The sequence below is a fragment of the Gracilinanus agilis genome, chromosome 3, assembly GCF_016433145.1.
Source record: "Gracilinanus agilis isolate LMUSP501 chromosome 3, AgileGrace, whole genome shotgun sequence".
Taxonomy (NCBI): Eukaryota; Metazoa; Chordata; class Mammalia; order Didelphimorphia; family Didelphidae; genus Gracilinanus; species Gracilinanus agilis.
In genome coordinates, this window is record NC_058132.1 from 408272963 (window position 1) to 408296441 (window position 23479).

Sequence of the window (23479 nt, forward strand, 5' to 3'; positions counted from 1 at the left end):
TTTAAAAAAAGTTTTAAGATGTTAGGAAAAATCATTTGAACTTTAAACAACTAAGCTTTCTGCTGAATATAAAGTTTAAAGGACTCAGTCTTTTGAAATGAGGCAGTTATATTCAGAATATAAATGTGTTATAGAACTATTTTGTTAAAACTATTATTATCTTCTCTACTATATGTAGGTTGAAAAATACAGATGGAGGATCACAACTGTAATGACTGGATCTACAACAAACTTATGATTTGTAGTCTTCTGTTGACATTGATATATTCTGGAAAGGTAGGTCTCTGTACAATTATGAAACTATCAGTTGATCCACACTCAAAACATCCTACTAGTATCCTTTCTTTTTATTACAAGTTGAATAAATATTTCTAAAATGTAATTTGTATGTAGTTGCTGATATTTGTGTTTTTAAAATAGTTAATATTAACAAAGTAACAGAAAAGATTAATAGATAACCAAGATAGTGCCAATTACTATAGTTATTGGGAGAGGAAGGAAAAACATTTAATGTTCAACTTGAGTATTTATCACTATTCTAATTTCATAATATAGCCAGCAAATTTTGGATATTGTCACCCAGTCAGATCTTTAGACATTCTTTCTGATAACAGTTACTGCTCATTCAGCAAGGTTTTACCACTTGGAAGTCAGCATAATACTTTACCTGTCTTATTTAACTTTTTTTAAAAAGTCATATTTAAATACTGGCTGTTGTTTTTTAGATGTCATTGAAAGACTGATCCAATTGATGGCATATCTTAAAAATTATTTATAGGGGGCAGCTAGGTGGTTCAGTGGATAGAGAGCCAGCCCAGAGATGGGGGGTTCTGGGTTCAAATCTGACTTCAGACATTTCCTAGCTATAAGACCCAGTCACAACCTCAGTTGCCTAGCCCTTACCATTCTTCTGCCTTAAGACCAATACATAGTGTCAATTCTAAGATGGAAGGTAAAGGTTAAAAAAAAAAAAAAAAAGAATTATTTAGCTTGGAGCAAGTAAGTGACTCAGTGGATAACAAGCCAGGACTAGAGACAGGAGGTCCAGGGTTCAAATGTGGTCTCAAATACTTACTAGCTAAGTGGTCCTGAGCAAGTCATTTAACTGCCTAGACTTTACCAGAAGCCTTGGAACTAATACATAGTATCAACTGTGAGAGAAAAATCCCCTAACCCCTTATATGAGGATTAGATTTTAATGTTAGCAGTAGTCCCGAGATCATCATAATTGTAATTCTAAGATAGTTAGCATGTCATGATTTTAGTAGGTTTTTTGTGATTATTCTAGTTAAGTATTAAGGTTTTGAATTAAGTAAATAACTGCTTTAGCAGGCCTTAGTTAGTGTCAGCCCCATCCTTCAAAGTTGTTATATCATACATTCTCAGCAATAATCATGATCTTGAATGACCCAGGGTTTGAAGCCTGGTACCACCCAACACCACGCACTCTTTTCCTTTGTGCCACTAGTCCAGGCTCTGTTGCTCCCCCAACCTGCTCATTTGCATCAATACTCCAGGCTCCCTTTTCCATCATGTGACTTTTTTTTTTTAAACCCTTACCTTCTGTCTTGGAATCGATACTGCGTATTGGCTCCAAGGCAGAGGAGTGGTAAGGGTAGGCAATGGGGGTTAAGTGACTTGCCCAAGGTCACACAGCTGGGAAGTGTCTGAGGCCAGTCTTGAACCTAGGACCTCCTGTCTCTAAGCGTGGCTCTCAATCCACTAAGCTACCCAGCTGCCCCTTTCCATCAAGTGACTTCTAAGTCACTATTAAAGTGATTTCTTCTATCAATGAGAAGTATTTCCTGATTACTTCAACCAATCTACATCTCTCTATTTTTATCACTGTGTGAAAGAGAATTCTTCTTAAAGGAAACTATAACTGTCTTGGATTATTTTTGTACTGGTATAAAAGTTGTCTAATTCTTTGAGTTATATAGGAAGGTCTTGGGGACTTTTGGTCTTGAAGAAGTCTGGCTTTATTGTGAGACTGGCCATCTCCCAATAAACCTATTTCTTTATGGTTTGGAGACTTTGTTTATCATTCTCATACCTGTGGTTAGAAATTATGCAACACAATTCTAAGAAGGTATGGGTTTAATAAAAAGAATTATTTAGACTTATTCCATGGAAGATGTTGATATTTAATAGGCTAACCTGATAGTAGGAAAGAACTTTAAAAATTTATACTGTTTGGGGAGTGGGGGGATACATTATTTTAATGTACTAGAGAAGGATCTATAATTTCAGACTTAAGTGCTTTAATAATATTCGTTTATAATGAACATTTGCACTGGTTTTCATTTGTACCAATTTTGATGAAGTAGAACTGAGGGCAAAGAAGGATGAGGTTTTATTATATATCTCAAAATGTTTTTTTGCCAACATCTCCTAAAATTATCCTTACAGATGTTTTAAATTATAACTTGACCTATAACTTAAGGCTAAATTTTGTCATAAAGAATCAATGTATCTGTTTTCAGCCATTTTGGTATCAGGGTTAAGACTTTCTTTGGATCACCAGTGTCTCTACATAATCTGGGTTTAACAAATGTTTCTTGACTTAATTGAAAAGCATCTTAAAGGTTATCTCGTCTTACAACTGAGGAAACTTAAGCACAGAAAGGTTTAATGACTTGATTCCAGAGTCCCACAAGTAGTAACAGAATTGGGATTTGAACCCAGATCTTCCAACTTCAAAACCAACAGTCTTTCTACTATACCTCTTCTCCCTCCATCTTATAATTATATGAAATTAATTTCTTGAAATCAAATGTAAGACTTCATATTTATCCCTATTAAATTTCATGTTAGATTTAATCCCAGTGTAGCTTTCTTTGGATCTGAACTCTAGTATATCTAGTATATTAACTATCTAGCCTTTAGAATATTGTAATCTGAAGACTTGATAAACATGTCACTTATTCATTCTACTTTTACAATGGCAATACAACAGAAGATGGAAGTTATTCATTCAACAAACAGAAGGAATTATAGGTGACTAAATATATTTTATTCCTTATTATCCATTATTTTTAAGAACAATGCCATATACCAAAGAAGAACAGTTATTATTGGAAGGATTTTCAGTACAACTTGCTCATTTTGAAAATGAAATATCCTACCAGGAAACACCAGAAATTTCATCCTTACATCTCTCCCTGCTAGAACCTGTGCTATAAATTGAATGTATATTTGCAGATCTTTTTTTTAAATTGAGGATTCATGTTAGATTTTTTTGCTCAAAGACATAAAACATAGAAATAATCATAATATTGAATAAGTTAAAAATATAGTTTATGTGTTAAATTATATGATGATCAGAAGGGATTCCATTATTAATGCTCAAAGAAAAAAATCACCTGAAAAAAGAGCAGAATCTATTATTTATTTGAAAATTTCTCAATATTTGAACTTAAGCTATTGCAGATACAATTGGTCTAGTTACTAGCCCTGTTTGTTTCCTTTTAGATTTAAATCACTTGTACATTTCTTTCAAGAAAAACAGTAAGTGGATATATTCTTTCTATAGAGATAAAAAGTTTTTTTTAAGTAGTTCACTGATCCTCCTAATGCAGATAATATTCAAGCACAAATGAAAAGTTTAAGCTAATGTTTACAAAAACATACTATTAAAATTTCCTTGAAAAATATGTTTGGCATTTAATCTCAGGCTAAATATCAAAACACAGATTGTAATTAAATATACTTTTATACTAATACATGGAACAACTAGGTGGCACAATGGATAGAACACCAGGCCTGGAGTCAGAAAAACTCATCTTCTTGATTCAAAGCTGACTTCAGACACTTAATAGCTCTGTGACCCTGGGCAAGTCATTTCACCCCTCGGTTTCCTCATCTATGAAAGGAACTGGAGAAGGAAATGGCAAACCACTCCAGTATGGGGTCATGGAGAGATATGACTGAAACGATTGAACACATCTCAACTAGAGCTTCATTGTTGCATACAAATTCTGAGAAGAATTTCTCTGACTAAAACTCTAACCCACTCCCCTATGTGGCTGTTCAAACTCTTCTCTTCTCAAGATATTTACCTACAATCTTCCTTCCTTTCCATCCCTCATCAAAGAAGACATGAAACGTTTCACTGAAAAAAAATTTTTAATCACCCAAAATCTGCCTTCTCACCCTCTCACCCCCCTGCTGCCCACTGAGAACTAAACTCTACAAAACCCACTACAAACATTAATAATCTATTAAAGTTTGTCTACAGTGGACATGCCTCCCCCCAAAAAAATGTGTCCCATTTTGTACTCTTGAATCCCTTACCTCTCTTATTAGGAAATGTGTAGCATTAGTCCTCTAGAATTGTGATCAGTAATTACACTAACAAAAATTCCTAATTCTTTAAAAGTTGCTTGCCATTACCATATTATTGTTATTGCAAAGATTTTTCTCTGCTTCTACTCATTCCAGTCTGCATCTTTTTATATAGGTTTTCTCTGTTTTTTTTTTCTGAAACTGCATCTCCTTTATCATTTTTTTAGAGCACAATAGTATTCCAATACATTTTTATATTTATATATATATGCACATATATATATATAATTGTTTGTTGATTCATTCTCCAAATTATGGGTGACACCTTAAAATTCTCATTCTTTACCATCTCACAAAGAGTTATAAATATTTTTGTACATCCTTGGGAGTTTATTTTGCTCAAGACTAATCTCTCCTTTAATCTACCTTTCTTCAAACTCTTCCCTTTTTAGTGATGTGTATTTCTGTGAATACCTCTGGGAGGGGGGGTGACCTATTCCTTTTTGAGGTAATTCATTCTATTTTTAGATGACTCTGATTGTTAGGAAGCATCTTCCAACACCAAATCTAAGTCTATCTTACACCTTGTTAATAATTTTCATCTCTAATATAGGAAAGTTGTACTAAAAATGATTTCCAAGGTTTTTCAGCTCTAAGATTCTTTGCTTTATTTTATTCTTCCATGCTTAGGTCACAGAATCAAAGAATGTGAAAGTTGTAGGGGACCTCACTGGCCAATTGATCCAAACCATACTTTAAAGGAATCCATACTATAACATAAGCCATTCATTTGTCCTCCTCTGCTCAAAATCCCCCAAGTAGGGGGCATCTATCACCTCTCAAGGTTGCCCATTAGAGTTTTGGACAACTCTAATGGTAAGGAAGCTTTTCCTGACTTCAAGCCTATATTCTCTTCTTCTATACATTGCTTCTGATTCTGCCCCTATTTGGACTCCTTATTTTTCTTTCATAATTTTCTTTTTTTTTTTTCATTTTTTTCTTCTAAGGCTTTTGTTTTATTTCTAAAACCATTAAAAAAATTTTTCTAAAAAAGAAACCCTTGCTTTATCTTTTCAGGAATTCTAGTTGAGTTTGTGCCCAAGTTGTGTTTTTCTCTAAGGCTTTTAAAAAATAAATGTTTTGGAGTCCTTCTCTTCTAGGTTTGTGTCTTAAATTTTCTTGTTACCACCTTAGCTCTATAACAGATTCTTCTTTTGTTTGTTCATTCTTCCAGTCTACTTCCTGATTTCAGACTTGATGTCAGAGCTAGGATCTGTGGCATTTCTGGAGGTAAGGTCTGGGCTGTCTCTGTTGCTGCCTTCTTGAGGTATAGAAGGTTGAGTTATTCTAGGATCTCAGGAACAGGATGGGGGATATTCAATCTTTAAATACTTGTGAAGTGGTTTGATTTATGGCAAAATCTGATTGCTGCCCCATATTGTGAGTTTTGAAAGTTCTTGTCCTGGGATTTTTTAGCCTGAGCAACAGCAATACTGGTGGACTCATTCACTGTCAGCTAGACAGAAAGCTCTGTTTGATCAGAGAAACCAAGTAGTAGGTTGCTCTTTGGTTTCTGGATTCCTATTCTGGTATTGCTCTACAGGCTAGGCTAACTGACCGTTAATGATTACTTTTATGCAGACTTTTCCCAAACTACACATTCAGTCTCAGTCTCTTTCCTGAATTTCAGTCCTGAATTACCAGTATATCCAATGATAATGATAAGAAAATTTCTGATTCAATTTTATCACCAGTATTTACTTTAGACAAATAGGTCATGTAACTTAGAGTTTGTAAAATTAAACTAAGACATCAACTATAGTCCCAGTGTTACCTAGTTAGTTCTTGTTCTGTCAGTCTGCAAATTTACAGCTTGACATATCTCTAATTTTGGTGTTTACTGACTAGTTTCCTGATATAGATCTTCCCCTTCCGCCATCTGCTCTTTGGTCTGTAAATAACCATTTTCCCTTACTCTTTAAAATGTAATTGTTCCTATCATGCTTATACAACTAAAATCTAAAGCTGCTGAAACTGATGCTCGAGGTTCACTGATTTTTATTACAGTAATGACTATTATCCAATCATAATAAACTAGTTTTTCCATATCTCCGTTTCATTGATTGTTATGATTGGCACCAATACTTATCAATGGGTTCTCTGACAATTTTTGTCATAATTATCTTTTCCCTAAAACCCTATCTTTTTCCTGACTTCTTTTTTTAAATAAGGGTACGTACACCCCTCCCAGGTTTGTCACTTCTGGGTCATTTTGATTTTAATCTCTCTTCTTCATCTTTCCCATTCAATCTCCTATAATACAATGTACCTGAAACCTATACCACAACCACCTTAGTTCAGGCCCGCAGCACTTCTCACATGAACTACTTTGATAATTTCCTAATTGGACTCCTTATTTTTAGACTCTTCCCTCTATAATCCTTTCCCTTCATAGCTGTTTTAAGTGGCAAGTGTGGCCATATTACTCCTTTGCTCAAGAATCATAAGTGGCTCCCTTTTGTCTCTAGGATAAAGTACAACCTACTCTGGCTTTTAAACTCCTTCAAGATCCGGCTCCAGTTTGCCTTTAAAACAAGCTGCTTATTACTCTTCTCTACATATTCTACATTCCAGCCAAACTAGCTCGCTATGCTCCAGACACAACATTCCTTCTCTCATCTCTATAACTGCATAGCCATTCTCCCTCATGCCTCATGTCAATCTTAAAATAACTTCTAGCTTCCTTCCAAGATCAATTTATGTGGTGTCTCCTATAGGAAATCTATTTTTACCACCAGTGGCCCTTCTCTTCCTCCACTTCCAACTCTTAGCACCTTCCCTCTAGAAATGACAATAAATGTATTTCGTACTTAATTTCTAAGTATATGTCCCTCCCCCCACTCCATATAATGTAAGTTCCCTGAGCATAAAGCATAGGGAATGATTCTTTTGACCTTCATATTCCCAGTACCTAACTCAGAGCCACACAATGGGCAATTAATTCATGCTTGTTAAATCTCACTAAGAAACATCTGACTCTAGGTCACTGCTGGGGGGGCGGGGGGGGGGATGACTCCTAGGTTAGTGCCTATATGGATTCTATCTGATTATGGGACTATTTGGGCCCTCCTGGACAGATAATCATTTTCCTTTTCATAGGTTTCTATGACTGTGCCACAAAAGTCTATGAAGACTAACCTATCAATGCCTACTACTAAAAAGTGATTGATATTACTAAGTAGTGATTAGTCATGTGCTATTCCACATGGCTAATGTTCAGAATGGATAGCCTGAAGGATATGAAGAATCACAATTTTTAGTTTTAATTTAAATATTGGTATTTCAATGACCCAGGGCTGACAAACTGAGATGATATGGAGCATATTTATATTGATATTCAAGAAAACCAAAGCCAGAATACAAAAGGAATTTGAAGCTAAATAGAAAGATGGCTCACAAATTATCCTTAGAAAGACACACAAAAGAAAGACATACCAAAGGCAACAAGAAACATAGCTTGGCAAAGTTTTAAAATCTGCTAACCTGCCTACCACTTAAAGTTCTCTACAAGCTGGTTTTATCCCTCCTTTCCAGGCTCATCTCATTTAATTCCTTTACATATCTATATTATGGCCAAACTGAATTCCAAGTATTCATCCTGTCCTCTCCCTATAATCATCAATTCTATTTTTTTCCCTCCTTTTGTCTCTCTTAGATTTGTTTGGAACTAAAAGGACATTAAAATCTATTGCCACCATTATAGAATTTTCTATACCTTTTTGTAATTCAGTTAATTTCTCCTTTATGAATGCAGATATTAAGCATATGAAACATAAGTTTGATACTGATATTGGTTTGCTGTATATGGTTACTTTTGGCATAATGTAGTTTCCTTCTGTTCCTCAGTTTTCTGGCAAATAATGTTTCAGCAGAATGAGTTGCTACACAGCCATCCCAAGCAGAGTAAGTGTCCTGCTTTTATGTACTTTCACCTTGAGGAGAATGGCTGAGTCTTATTGCAAGTCTATGGGTCAGGTTGTACCAATCTGCCAGATTGTGATCACTGGTGGGGGAGGCAAGACCTGAGTGAACATGTTAAGGATTAGAGATTAGTCTTTTCTGCTGTTAGTTCACTCAGTTGTGACTTCATTATGGTTCCTGGCATCTTAGATCATGGAGACAGCTAAAACTGCTCTTGTATATAATTCCTGTTTTGTAGATGAACATGTCTAGTCCTTCATCTTGTTAATTACATGATTCAGAAGTTTATTCCGGAATCTAATGCCTCTTTCACTTCTAACTATACTATTCTTCTACTGGAATGAACTCCCCTTAGATTTCTATCTATTGAAACCCTTCCTTCTCATTAAGTTTCAGCTCAGGTGCTACTTCCTCCATGAATTCAATTCAAACATTCATAAACACCTATTAGTATTATGGGATACATTGTAGAGCCTTTCCAAGTTAAAAGTGATTTCTACTTCTAAGAACTATGTCTATGTACCTGTCCTCTATGAAATTATATTTACTTGAAAACATAGTGGCTGCTACATGGCTCAGTGGATTAAGAGCCAGGCCTGAAGACAGGAGGTTCTGGATTCAAATATGGCCTCAGAAATTTCCTAGCTGGGTGACCCTGGGCAAGTCACTTAACCTCAGTTGCCTACCCCTTACCACTCTTTTGCCTTGGAATTAATACTTAGTATTGATTCTAAAACATAAGGTAAGGATTTGAAAAGAAAAAGAAAACATATCAGCTCACTTTATAGTAAGATCTGTGAGACCACAAGTCTTCCGGACTTAATTTTTTATATCACTAGCACATGAAAATGCACTGAACATAGAAACATAATTTTAGAGCTGAAAGAAGCCTTAGAGAAGATCCAGCTTCTTCATGAGGAGGTTGGACTAAATGACCTGTAGTGTTCTTGCAGCTCTAAATCTATACTTCTATGATATCTAGTCTAACTCTTTAATTTTTACAACTGAAGAAACTTTAGTCAAGAGAAGTGAAGTAACTTGCCCAAGGTCACAAAGCTGGTCATGGCAGTACCTAAATGTCCTAACTGCTCTCTCCAGTAGGAACTTAATTCTTACACTAAACTATATGTATTTAGTAAATCTCTGAACTAAAGCTTATTTAAATGTTCTATTAATGTGTTCAATAATGAGTTAACTGTGTCTCTCAACCCCACACCTACCAGGTCTTTAAGGCAAGGAAAGAACATTTATTTTAGTCATGTCTACAAAGAAATCTTTCTACAACTCTTTTAGCTGACTTTTTTCATTTGAAAAAATAAAAATTTGATAAAAACAGAAGTTGTGTAAGTACAGTTGAAGTAAAGATTGCAAAAGGAGAAAAGGAAGAATATATCCATTTTTTTTTCATCCCCTTCTGCTGGGGCAGTTTTTACAGCATTACTTATAGTTTATTTGGGCAACTCAGCCCTATCTTTCTTTACTATATCATCATACTAAAGAAAACAGACTTTAATATAAATATCTAGAAATTAAGGGAAAGAAATTACATCCCCCAATTATCACAATTTTATAATAAATTTTATGCATATTTCCTTAGTAAAAATTGACTTGGGTATATAGTTAGTAAAATCAGTCTCTCATTATACCATTAGAGTCACAGTTTAAAAGGACACTAATAAACTGGAGATTAGAGGTGGGCGACCAAGATGGTAAAGGGAGTTAAATACATATCATGCAAGGAACAACTGAAGGAACTGGGTAATTTTAGCCTGCAGAAGAGAAGACTCAGAGGAAATATAATAGCTGGCTTCAAGTCTTGTCAGGTGGAAGAAGAATTAAGACTTGTTTGGTTTGGCCCCAGAGGGGCAGAATCAGAAGCAATGTATAGAAAAAGAGAATATAGGCTTAAAGTCAGGAAAAGCTTCCTTACCATTAGAGTTGTCCAAAACTCTAATGGGCAACCTTGAGAGGTGATAGATGCCCCCTACTTGGGGGATTTTGAGCAGAGGAGGACAAATGAATGACTTATGTTATAGTATGGATTCCTTTAAAGTATGGTTTGGATCAATTGGCCAGTGAGGTCCCCTACAACTTTCACATTCTTTGATTCTGTGACCTAAGCATGGAAGAATAAAATAAAGCAAAGAATCTTAGAGCTGAAAAACCTTGGAAATCATTTTTAGTACAACTTCCTATATTAGAGATGAAAATTATTAACAAGGTGTAAGATAGACTTAGATTTGGTGTTGGAAGATGCTTCCTAACAATCAGAGTCATCTAAAAATAGAATGAATTACCTCAAAAAGGAATAGGTCCCCCCTCCCAGAGGTATTCACAGGAACACAGAGTGTGGTAGTCATAAGAGACCTCCCTGGCCATTGAGAGATTTTCTGCACAATTATTTTTAAACATTAAGCCTAAGAAATGAGTAACATTTTATTTAACCTTAAACCAATAGATTTAAAGATATAGGAAATGTCATGGTGAGGCAGATCTATCTGCCTAGTTCTATTTCATACTTGTGGCAAATATTCACATGAATACTAAAAAATCAGTTATTCCTCAATAACCATAACTTTCTTTATTATATCATTATGGATCTTTTGAATCATATATTTTAAAATAATTTTTAAGAGCTATTTAGTTCAGTGAATTGAGAGCCAGGTATAGAGACAGGAGGTCCTAGGTGCAAATTAAGCTCAAACACTTCCTAGCTGTGTGCCCCTGGGCAAATCACTGTTAACCTCCATTGCCTAGCCCTTATCACTCTTCTGCCTTGGAACCAACACATAGCATTGATTCTAATGTGGAAGGTAAGGGTTTCAAAAACATCAAAACTTATTTATATTTTTAAGCTTGAGATATGTGCTCTAGAAATGTACAACCCACCCACTGTAAAAAGTAGGTTTTTTAAACTGTAAACATAAAATATTCTTCATTACTTAACAAAAATAAAAATCCCTTACCTTCTGTCTTAGAATTGATTTGGCTCCAAAGCAAATGAGCAGTAAGGGCTAGGCAACTGGGATTACATGACTTTGCCCAGGGTCACACCGCTAGGAAGTATCTGAAGTCAAATTTGAGTTCAAGACCTCCTATCTCTATCCACTTAGCCACCTAGCTGCCCCTTTCTTCATTACTTTTTATGGATTTCCTGGATTCACTTTTGCCTTTCTAGATTTTAATTCTAATTTTAATTTTTTAAAGTTATATTTATACATTTTACCTACTTCACAGCCAAAACTACTAATTTTCATTTTTTTAAAGTACTACATGTAACATATAGTGCCTTTGTACAGGCACAATGTTTGTTGAATCTATTGAGTACAAAAGTTTGATCTCCTGACCATAGAAAAGACTTAAGTGGTAGAAGTGCTTTTAGATGCTACCTTTGATAAGGAAAGATACTAAGAACTAAAAAGGTTAAGTGATTTACTGAAGGTTATTATAGTTAGTAAATAGTAGGTCCCCTGACACCAAATCCCTTGTTCATTCTCTGTTCCACTGGTTCTCTTCCTACCTATTTGACTGTTCTTCTTAAGTCTTCTTTGTCAGTTCTTCATCTATATGTAACATTATCTGTCTCTGCAGTATGAGGGTCAGTGCTCTCCTTACTTTCCCCTCCTTTTGGGTAACAAAGGTAGAATTTAGCCTCCAGGACCTGCACTTAAATACTTAGCAATAACACTATGTTTCAATGGCTCATGCTTTCATAAGAAATTTAGTAGGAATCTAATTCAAATTTTAGAGTTCAATTTGGAGAGTTATAAACTAAACTGAGACTCAGGGAAATCTTTTATCTTTTAACTTTTCAGCAAGAACTGCAGAATTCAAGCATTTAGTTGTGAAAAAATAGAACTCCTTAGGGACATCTCTCTGATCACATTAATTTTAATGAAGATGTTCCCAAAGTTGATGGATCCTAATTTAAAATAAGAAAGCCAGCATTATAAAATGCCACTAGTAGTGGTGGGTAAGAAAATATTTTTTTCAGCTCTTCCTACAAAGATGGAGTGAGGAGAAAGGAAAGGATAATGAAGATGCCCCTAGCTACTGTACTTTGTAGCCAGTGAGACAGTAGTGGTAGAGGAATACATTACCAATTGGTACGCTGTACTCTCACTATTAATCATCATAGGGAAGGTCTTATTATTTGCTACTCTATTAGTTTCTACCCTGCTTCTCAGTCTTTCTGCTCTTCTTCCCTTCTCTTTTTTGCCTGATTCAGGGCAGGCATTGGGCAGCTCTCACCCAAAGGAGTTATCCTAATACAGGGGTCAGCAACCTTTTTGGCTGTGAGAGCCATAAACGCCACATTTTTTTAAATGTAATTTCCTGACAGCTGTACAGTGCTCACAGTGCCGCTCCTGTAACAGCGCCTGAAAAAAATTTACTTTATGGCTCCTGCAGAAAGAGCCATACCTGGCCCTCAAAAGAGCCAGATATGGCTCAAGAGCCATACGTTGCTGACCCCTGTCCTAATAGCTCCACGGGTGTTTATAGTAGGGGTTATACAGGTCATTTCATTAATTCAAGACTCTGTTCTAGGCTCTCTTCCCTTTTCTTTCTATACCATCATACTTGGCCATTTCATTGGTTCCCAACAAAAACTCAGTATGTCTAAATCAGAACTCGTTATCTTTTCCCCAAAACCCTATTTTCTTCAAACTTCCCTATTACAACCATTCATATAACCAGGCTCACAACCTAAAGTATCATTCTTGATTAATCCATCACATTAAATTCACATGTCCAATCCATTTCCAAATCTTATAGCTTTTACCTTCACAACATCTTTGATATAAGTCCCCTTCTCTTTACTTACAAATAGCCTTCTGATTGTGATGGAGTTGGGCAGTGAGGAGCAATAATAGAAACAGGACCCTCATAGTCTGAAATCTTGTATTTCTTACCAGTTAGCACTAGTTAAACATCAACTGCAAAACCTGTAGTTTCGGCATTAGTCAAGCATGAATTGCAGAATCTATATTGTTGACCAGTTATTCTGTATCATCAATCATCTGTACTGGATCTATTATGTTCCATGCTAGGCATCGGCTTCGTGCTGCTTTGTTTCATTAATTACTTATACTGTTCTTTATTTACCTTAGTTCTGAACTGTTAGGACCATGCTGTATCCTCGCCCCATATATTCCCATTCCAGAAAGGTGGCAAGACTCCTCCCGCATTGACAAATGATGATAAGACAGACAATGGAGGGAACATGGGCCTTGCACATTAAGGGCTCTGGCAGTTCAAAAAGATCCCTCAAACCTGAGCATGTTCCTTATCTCTATGTTGTATGTGTCAAAAACGAAACTATACCTGAATTTAGCCATGCCCATTTTTCAGGGTTGCTGGGAAAGGTGAAGATTTCTCTGGAATGGGAAATGACAATATTACCTATTGGGTTATTCCATCACCCCGAGAGCTGCTCCAGAGCTGCTACTCCATCAGTCCAAAGCTATGGAGCTGTTATTCTATCAGCTCTAGAGTTGCTATTCCACACTTGAGAGGCACTACTCCATATTAGGAGCTGCTTCTCTGCTATTCTATCAGATAGTCTACTGGCACATCATGCCCCACCTCACCAATCCCTCAATCCTAGGATCACCTGATTAGCTCCAAGGCTATTCTACCAGCTATTAGATTATTTCACCCATTTTAAACCTCTCCTTCTTCAAATAAAATTCTTTTCTTACTTCTGGACTGACCTGAAGTTTTAGTCTCCCATTTTTGGGCCAAGACCCTGCTACAAACTTGGGTGTGTGTCTACCATAACAACTGGTCTTTCTGTTTTTATCTCACCTTTCCAATCCATCCTCCATTCAGTTGCTTAAGTGATTTTCCTAAAGCATAGGTCTGACCATGTTACCTTCACTTAATAAACCAAATTGTTCCCTATCACCTCCAAAATCTAATACAAAGTCTTGTACTTGGTATTTAAAGTTCTTCACAAGCTGGTCTCTTCCAATTTTCTTACATTTTTTTCAACTCTGGACACTCTATGATCAAGTCACATGGCCATACTTGCTTGCTGTTACATATGAAATTTTATCTCCTGATCTGCTATATTTCCATTGGTTGTCTGTCCTCCCCTCCTTGAATGCTAACTTTCTCTTCACATGTGCCTCTCAGTTTCCCTGTATTGCTTCCAGATTCTTCTCAAATTTCACTTTTTATTTTCCTGCCTCCTTAATTCCTAGAGTCTTCTCATATAAGATTACTTTCTTCCTCTCCCTTCATCTCCCTCTCCCTCTCTCTTGTCTTTCTCAGTAGGATGTGAGGTACAGACAGTTTTTATCTCTCTCTTCTTTTTGCATTCCCAATGATTAGCATAATGCCTGGTACAAAGTTAAGTGCTCAATAAATGCTTGTTGAATGACCACCATTTCGGTTTTTTTCATGGCCTTAGTCATTTTAGTTGGAGTTGGTTCTTTTCTACATCTATTATAGCTGCATTTGTTTTTCCTAAGATGTGATTAACATAAATATACTAAGTACTTAAGAGTCAATATGGTTTTGTACAAGAGTAGACGAGAGATTACGGCTATCTAAAGTCTGCCTAAAGTCCAACTTCTTAAACTTAAGACTTCAGAAGAATAGAAATCAATCAACCAGCTTTTAAGGAAAAGTTAACAAAGAGCCCTAGACACTTTTTTCTGGCTCCTAAGCTTAAAAGTTAAAAGGCAAGATAGCACAATGGACAGAGCAACAGGGATGGAGTTGGAAAAAGGTCAAATCTGGCCTAGTTGTGTGATCCTGGGCAAGTCACTTAACTCCAACTGTCTAGCCCTTGCTGCTTTTCTTAGAATTGATAATAAGACAAAGGCAAGGGCTTAAAAAAAGTTTTATATATATATATATATAGCTTGGAATGCTACATATTCTGGGTATACTTCATATTAACTGTTCCTAGTTATATTAATCTAAAATTGACCATGAAAAAGCTCATTTGAAATTTTCCTGACGTGGCAGTCTTTTGGTAAGGCATTTCTGCAAGTTCTAATTTGTTTTGCATTTTATTACCCAGAGCTGCAATTCATTAGCAAATATGTAAGTTTCTAATATACTTATAGTAGAAAGCACTTAAAGAACCAGCAAGCAAAATAATCCTACTCCATTATGTTAATATTCCATTTGCAATATGCATTGATCTTCATATTTTATTTCCTGTCTCTAAACTAGTTCCTTTTTCAGGGACATTATTTTTCCTTAGCATCACATTTTTGAATAGTGTTTATTATGCTTTGCTAAAAAGTCCAAAGAAATTATATCTTAGTTTTACCCACATTTAAAGTGTCTCATCTTTTTGCAGAATATAATACATATTTCCAGATATAGCCAAAGTGTGAGTTTGTTTTCCCTGACTATACTTATTTGTAACAAGGGATTGCTTTTACTTTTGAGGAAGAGTAGAAAGGAGATGAGTGAGGGGTAACATCAGTAATACCCAAGAAAATAAAGAACATCAGTTAATTCTTTAAAAACACAGAGAAAAGAGCAGAAGGAAATTCAGAAGAGGACTGAGGCAAGCAAGACAGGATTGTAACTATGGTGATAAATTAAATGTATACTTCTTCCTCTAACTTCCTGGTGAAGGCAGTGCTTATTTTCATGCAAGTTAAATGCATGTATAATGCAACTGCATTGTTCAGGAGGAAACAAATAAGGCTGGGTGAGTACATTTGTATATAGGATGATCTACTCAAGTGAGGAAATCCAAGAACCAGAAGGAAGAAGCATGGCTAAGAGTGTTGGGTGAAGATCAGTTGCAAGGAGAAAAAGAAATTATGTCATTTTAATATAGTATAGATGACCTGGAAAGGAGAAGAATTAGACAAAGAATTCAGAGAATAGAAAACAAACCTAGAAAGGAGTCATTATAGGAAGCATCAACTACTCTGGCATTTGCTACCAAGGCAGAACAACTGAGAAACTGATGACTTGCTTTAGAGAAAATGAGTAGAACTAATATGAAAAACTGGTTGCTTAAGTAGAATGGCTAGGAAGCCTGGGAGGAAATGAAAAGTCACTAAACTGTGCATATTCTTTGATTAAGATATGAAAAATATTTATTAGAGCACTTTCTGCCATTCCAAATAGTTGAGAACAAAATAGTCATTCACTGACTGGGGAAAGCTTATAAATAAATTATGATAAAAAGGAATAATATTGCTTTAAAATAAATGACAAGGGGAGCCAGGCCTAGAGACAGGAGATCCTAGGTTCAAGTATGGTCTCAGACACTTCCCAGCTGTGTGACCCTGGGCAAGTCGCTTAATCCCCATTGCTTAGCCCTGTAACAAATAAAAAATTAATATAGAAGGATATATATAAAAGATATTAGGGTTTAAAAATTTTTTTTAAATAATAAAATAAAATAAATGACAAGGAGGCAGCTAGGTGGTTCAGTGGATTGAGTTAGGCCCAGGGATGGGAGGTCCTGGGTTCAGATCTGACCTCAGATACTTCCTAACTGTGTAACCCTGGGCAAGTCACTTAACCCCCATTGCCTAGACCTTACTACTCTTCTGCCTTGGAATCAATACACAGTATTGATTCCAAGACAGAAGGTAAGGGTTTAAAAAATAATAAGAAATAAAATGAATAACAAATGATGGATTCAGAAAAACTTGGAGAGATCTGTAGGAACAAGTATAGAGTGAAATGGGAAGAAACCAGGAAAATAATTCATACAATGACTGTAAAATTATAAAGGAAAACAGTTTAGACAGACTAAAGAACTCTCATCCAAACAACGTCCAATCATGACCCCAGGAGGCTGCTGAAACATGCTTCCCAGCTTCTGGAAGAAGGGTGACAGACCAGAAGTAGAGAATGAGGCAGATATTTTAAAACTGGAATAATAGGTTCATTTTGCTTGAACTCTACTTAGTGGATTAAGGCTGGGCTTCTATGGTGAGAGGGAGAGGAAGAGTTGGTGAGTAGAGATAATGGCACAAAAAAAAAAACAATGAATATTTAAAAAATAAACAAGAGCACAAGGAAATTCATGAAAGAACAGATAGTAAGGCATTTTGTTACAATTATGTTAAATTCAATATAGCTTTTATAAAAATCAAACTATAAAATAATTCACAGTTTCATATATATTTTGTTCTAAACCAAAATTTTTATATCTGTAAGTGCTTGTCAAATTTAGAATGTGATTTTTCTTAAAATGAAAAAAAAAGGCTTGCATGGATTATGGTACCTTGTTGTAATAGATTATTACTATCAGTGTAAAAAACAAATACATTCTTTCAATGTTATGAAAAGAAGCATGGAAAGATACCTATAAAGCAATCAAAGGCAAAATCTGCAGAACCAGACGTGTATATAAAGTAACTACACCTAAGGTATCAGAAGAAATTTGAAAAGGAACACAGAATTATTGTTTTTGTTTGTGGGGATATCCCCCACATGTTATATGTATGAAAATTAGCCCCAAATCTGAGTTTTATCTCTAATTACCTAGTAGTTCTCAAATTCAACATGTATAAAATTGATTTGGACCATTTCCCCCTTCAAATCATCCCCTCTTTCAAAACTCTATTTCTGCTAAAGATGCTATCATATTTTATTAACCTCCCAGGTGTATTACTTTGGCATTATATTCATATTCTCCCTCTCAACTCCATAGAGCTGATCAGTTGACAAATTTTACCATTCTGCCTCTACAATCTCTCTCACATTTAACTCCTTCCCTTTGTTCACATAACTATCAAGTTAATTTAGGCCCTCATTACCTCTCATCTCAGGAGGCTGCTATGAGTCACCTGATTAAATTTCTCAGCCTCAAATTTCTTTCAACCTAAACCCATCCCACAAACTGCTGTCAGTGTGATCTTCTTTAGGCATAGATATACCATGAAACCGTCCCCTACTCAATTTACTCAAGTGGTCCCCTATTTCCTTTATTATAATACAAGGATTCCTATGTTTAACTTTTAATTTCATAATTTTCCCCTAACCTACCTCTCTGGCCTTGCTAAACATTAAGGGAAGGTAATAAGCATTGATCAAGTAACTATGTGCCAGTTGAACCCTGTGGGATCTGATATTTTGTATGGGGAATGAAAGGAAAAAGTACTAAATATTTTCCAACCAATTGCACTAAGTGCCAGGGCCCTCCCACCTGGCTGCAGAACTTCATCATACCTGTGACCCAGGTAACCTTCCTTCCTCTCTCCTAGACCCCTTTCAGCTTCTTTGTGTTCTTCCTTTGTTAGACAGTAAGAACCTTAAAAGATCATCTTTTGCCATTCTTTTGTATCTCTAGTGCTTAGCACGGTGCCTGGAATATGGCTGGTGTTTAATAAATGTTCACTGAATGCCTGGAGATGCAAACAGAAAAAGCAAGACAATTCCTGCTTTGTAGGATACAACATTTTATTTTATTTTTAAACCCTTACCTTCTGTCTTAGAATCAATACTGTGTATTGGTTTCAAGGCAGGAGAGTGATAAGGGCTAGGCAATGGGAGTGAAATTGCCCAGGGTTACACAACTAGGAAGTGTCAGAGGCCAGATTTGAATGTAGGACCTTCCATCTGTAGGCCTGGCTCTCAATCCACTGAGCCACTCAGCTGTCCACAGGAAGCAACATTTTAGTTGACAGAGACCACACATGTAGGAGAATCCAGCTGCAGGGAGGATGGGAAGTTTGGAATCTATAAGAGTTCAGTGATAGTTTGGCCCAGAGGCTTTTAGTGAGCATTAGAAAGTCAAGTGGTAGTGCCTTAGAGATCTGGAAGGTATATCAGTGGAGGAATAGTAAGGTTTTGGCCCTCAATCTCACTGGAATGACTGTCATTGGTAACTAACTCCTAGCTCATCCAAATCATTAGCAGTTACATCCTTCTGACTTATTCATGGGTGTAATATACAGAATTGGGGGGATATAGTTTTTTCTAGCTTTGGCTGAGTTCCAAAAGCAGTTGGGCTTTTAGAATCTTGAGGAGAGAGGCAGTTGACTGGATCTTCCGTGGAGGGAGGAAGTCAATGAGCCAGCTCTTAGATTATCTAGCTTCAATATTGAAATTTAGCCTAGCATTGATATATTTACTTAAGAAATTATTATTTTAGATAGACCCTTTATATCTTCCTTTCCTAATACCACCCTGCCTTCCCTCCCTTATCTTAGTGGCTGTGGAGTTTATAAAGAGAGAAATTAGAGAGGAGTTAAATCTGTGAAGAGTTATCTAATTGACAGCATCATTTATAATTTAATCAAATCATTATTTATTCCCTTTAGATAGATTTTATAAAACTGAGTAAGGCAGGTCCTTATTCAGATTCCATCTTTACTTCCCTTCCCCTCACCTGAGGTTCCTGAGATAACTAATAGGGCTTTCCTTTAATCCACCTTCCTAACAATCATCCTTCAAACAAATAAATCCTTTGTGTTTCAATAGTCCTATTTAGTGTAAACTAAAGCCTGTTTGTTAATTTCAGTCTAGTCTATTTCCCTCAGCTTGTGTTTGAGTCTAAGTCCCAGTCTGTAAGCCTGCTGTGTTAGTCTGTTTTAGTTTAACTTCTCTTCTCCCAAAAAGATCTCTGTTTCCCTTCTGTGTTATACTCCTGACTTCAGTCCTTTTATACCCTGAATCTCCTTTAATCCCAGCCTACCTGTAGCCTAATTTATCCATTTATCAAGTCTCCAACATCCTCCTTTCAATTCCCTTATCCCAAACACCTTTCCTCAAATTACCCTCATAACATTCTGGCGAGCCAAGTCATACAAAACCTATCTTCTGAAAAATAGAAAAAGAAAATGAATTGCACAAGATTGATTTTTATATTAAGCAGTCTATCGCTGCTTATATGGTCTTTTATGCAGGGAATGTGTGCATTTTGGCTAGTAAAAGTACCAAACATGATACAGCAATTAATAGAAATGGTTTGCATTCACTTTAGCTGAATGCATATGCTTCATTCCAACAGCAATAGCAATTGTTCTGTCTCTATGGCATTTTTTGACAATTTTAAAAGCGGTCCTTACTCATCTGTTTAACTATTATAAGGCATCTGATTCAAAACAAGGAAATGATAACAAGGAACTAGTTGAGAACATAAAACTACTGTTCCAAGTGTTGAGGCAATTACGTGAAGGGAATGAACTCGATAAACATACCATCTTACAACTTGAAATCGTAGAATCAAAATTTTTTGGGAAAAAGGAAACAGAGAAAGATCAACCAATACAAAATGCAGTGGTCTCTGTCCTACCAATAGTAGACAGGACTATTGTGCAACCTGGAGAGGGGGTGGTGCATGTCAAAATGTACAAGGCATTCACTCCTAGTGATATTGAGGTTTTAAAACGCCGTTTTCCCAGATTCTACGAAAAGCCTTACAAAAGTTTAAAAGAATTGAAGCGGGTGTTCACACTTTTTAACCCTAGTTTCGACGATGTCGAATTTCTTTTGGGGGAATTTTACACTCCCTCGGAAAAGGAAAAATTCCTGACCGAAACTAGAACGAACCCCAATTTAGAATCATGGCCATTAGTACATCAAGATCTAGATTTCACTCAACACGCCAACATGAGGTACTTGTTAAGATGCAGGGCTGATCTTATCGAAGCAATGAGAAATTTTGCAAAAAGGCCAAATGCATAGCAAAAATTTGAGAAACTGAGGCAAGGGGAAGAAGAGCACCCGAGCAGTTTTCTAGACAGAGTTATTGAAGCTTCTGAAACGATATTAGGACTTAGAGATACTCATTCCCAAGATACGATCGATCATATAAGGAGACAATTTGTAAAGGGAACCTCAATCCCGATACAAAATTACTTCAGGCAAAGTTGTCCACAGTGGGAATCATTACCACTGGAGGATATTAGGAATCATGCAGCATATATACATGATTCCAAACAGAAAGAAGTGAGAATGGCTAGGCAATCTGACAATGAGAAAGATGAGATCATAGCAGACTTGAAGAGGCAATTGAAACAGTCAAAACGGGAGAAAGAAATCGAAGAGGTGAAGAATTTTGCTCTTCAAATGAATAGAAACCAGTTTAGACAACCTGCCAACAGCACCCCAAAATCAAAATCAGCACCCCGATGCTACTTGTGTGGGAAGATCGGGCACATGATTCGTTTTTGTAGATATAAGCAACAAATTGATTTTTCAAAACCCAATAATCAAAGAGATAATAGAAAAACATTTTATAATTCAAAGTGGGCTACAAATAATGAATCAAATAGATATAATCAAAAAAAACATACAGATACTTGCTGCAATCACACATGCAAAAAGTACAGTCAAACACCTTCGTTAGATGAAATGGAGAAATATATACAAATGGGCACGAAACCGAAAAAATCATTATGAATCGAGATTTCTAATTTAAAACCTATTAATCAGTGTAATTTGGGTGTGGCAGAGTCTAAGAGAATTGAGGGAAGCAAAATAAGAAATCGAGGCAAAATAGAAAAGGTGTCTAAAGTAATCTACACAGAAGATACACATAGGTCTGTGGTAGATAATGAGCAATGGGAAGACATAATGCAAATGCGCAAAGAAATCTTTGGCATTAAGGAGGATGATTATATAAGGGATCAGCTTTCTCATTCCATATCATACACATTAGGTGGGAAGCATGAATCAAACCATTGCAAAGAATCACATCAAGAAAATTTGCAAACGAGTTTAGAATTAGATGCAACAGTTCTTTCCCATGCAATTGCTTTAGACACAATGTCACAGTTAGAGGTTAAAGAGCAAAAAAGAGAAGTTGGCAAGAACTTGATTTTAAAGAAATAACCCACTGATTTAAAAGATAATAGCAGCTGTGTAGAAAAGTCAAAATCCACCTTTCTCAACCCCTTAGCTACAGAATTTCATCCTAAACTTTGGGGAAGAGATAGGGAACAGTTGCCTTCTACAATCAGTGTGGCTAAACATAACATCGAGACTGTTACTGTGATTGATAAAAATAAAAATCATCTAATGTCAGTCACAAAGACAGTAGGGCAAAATAGGGAACAACAGTCAGCTTATGAATCAGTAATTGAACCTGAAGTGTTGAAGGGAACACAATCTAACTATCATACAATCCCAGAGACTACTGAAGGAGAGATTGGTGATTTGAGACTTGACAATTCATTAAAGAGCAGAGTGGAAGATAGAACAAATCAAACTTCCATTTCTGAAACCCTTAATGAAAGCCAACATGGAATTTGCAATAGTAACAATGACTTACAAGCTCTCAATGAGAGTATGCTCTTTAAGCCTGCTTTCTGTAATCCTGATTCTAAACTGAACTTGCCTAATGGTGCTATAGGAAGTTTGGGTTTAGAAACAAAAGACCATACGCAACAAAGAATCAATGACAAGTGTATACAGAATACTGAGGATTCTTTATTACCCTTAGTGCCAGTGAAATCCAATGATAGTGGAGAACCCTTAGTTACTTTAGAAATTGGGGGAGTACAATATGCGGGATTACTCGACACGGGGGCAACTTGTTCCGTACTACGAGAACCACCTGAAGGATGTCAATTTCAAAGCAGTTTAAGAGTAAGAGGAGCTTCTGGGGTAGCACAACAAGTCCCAAAGCTAAAAGTTAAAATGTTAAAATTTGGACCTCTGACTCTTGAACACACCTTCCTATTGATGCCATCATGCCCTTCAAACCTCATGGGAAGAGATCTTCTATGCAAATTGGCTGCAACCATCCAATGTCAACCAGATGGGCAAATTTATTTACACATACCTAAGAGATCTCTGAAACACCATCCCATTTTATTTTTAGACACATGTAATGAGGAACCATCATACCAATCAACTAATAACATCTATGAGGTTCCAGATGATATTCCAGATTATGTGTGGGCTAAAAATTCAAAGGAGGTGGGCAGGATATTGTCAGCGGAGCCAGTAAAGATAGAGGTGAAAGAAGGCTTACCTCCAAGAATTCCTCAGTTCAGACTTAGTCAAGAAGCGATAGAAGGAGTGAAACCCATCATAGAGAGTTTATTGGAGCAGGGCATATTAAAATATGGATTTTCGCAATACAATAAACCAATCATGCCAATAAAAAAAGCAAAATTATCTCCTGATGGGAAGACTCAATGGCGTTTAGTTCAAGATCTAAGAGCAATAAACGACCATGTGCAAAAGACCTATGCCATGGTACCAAGTCCATCGCAAATCATTGCAGCAATTCCTTTCTCCTGGGAGGGTAAATCTGTCTTCTGGACAC

General features: G+C 36.2%; 1 protein-coding gene across 1 annotated transcript in view; it reads right to left on the reverse strand.

The window, feature by feature from the left end:
* SYNJ1 (synaptojanin 1) overlaps window positions 1-23479 on the reverse strand; it is a 141535-nt gene that overhangs the window by 94141 nt on the left and 23915 nt on the right. The window lies entirely within an intron of this gene.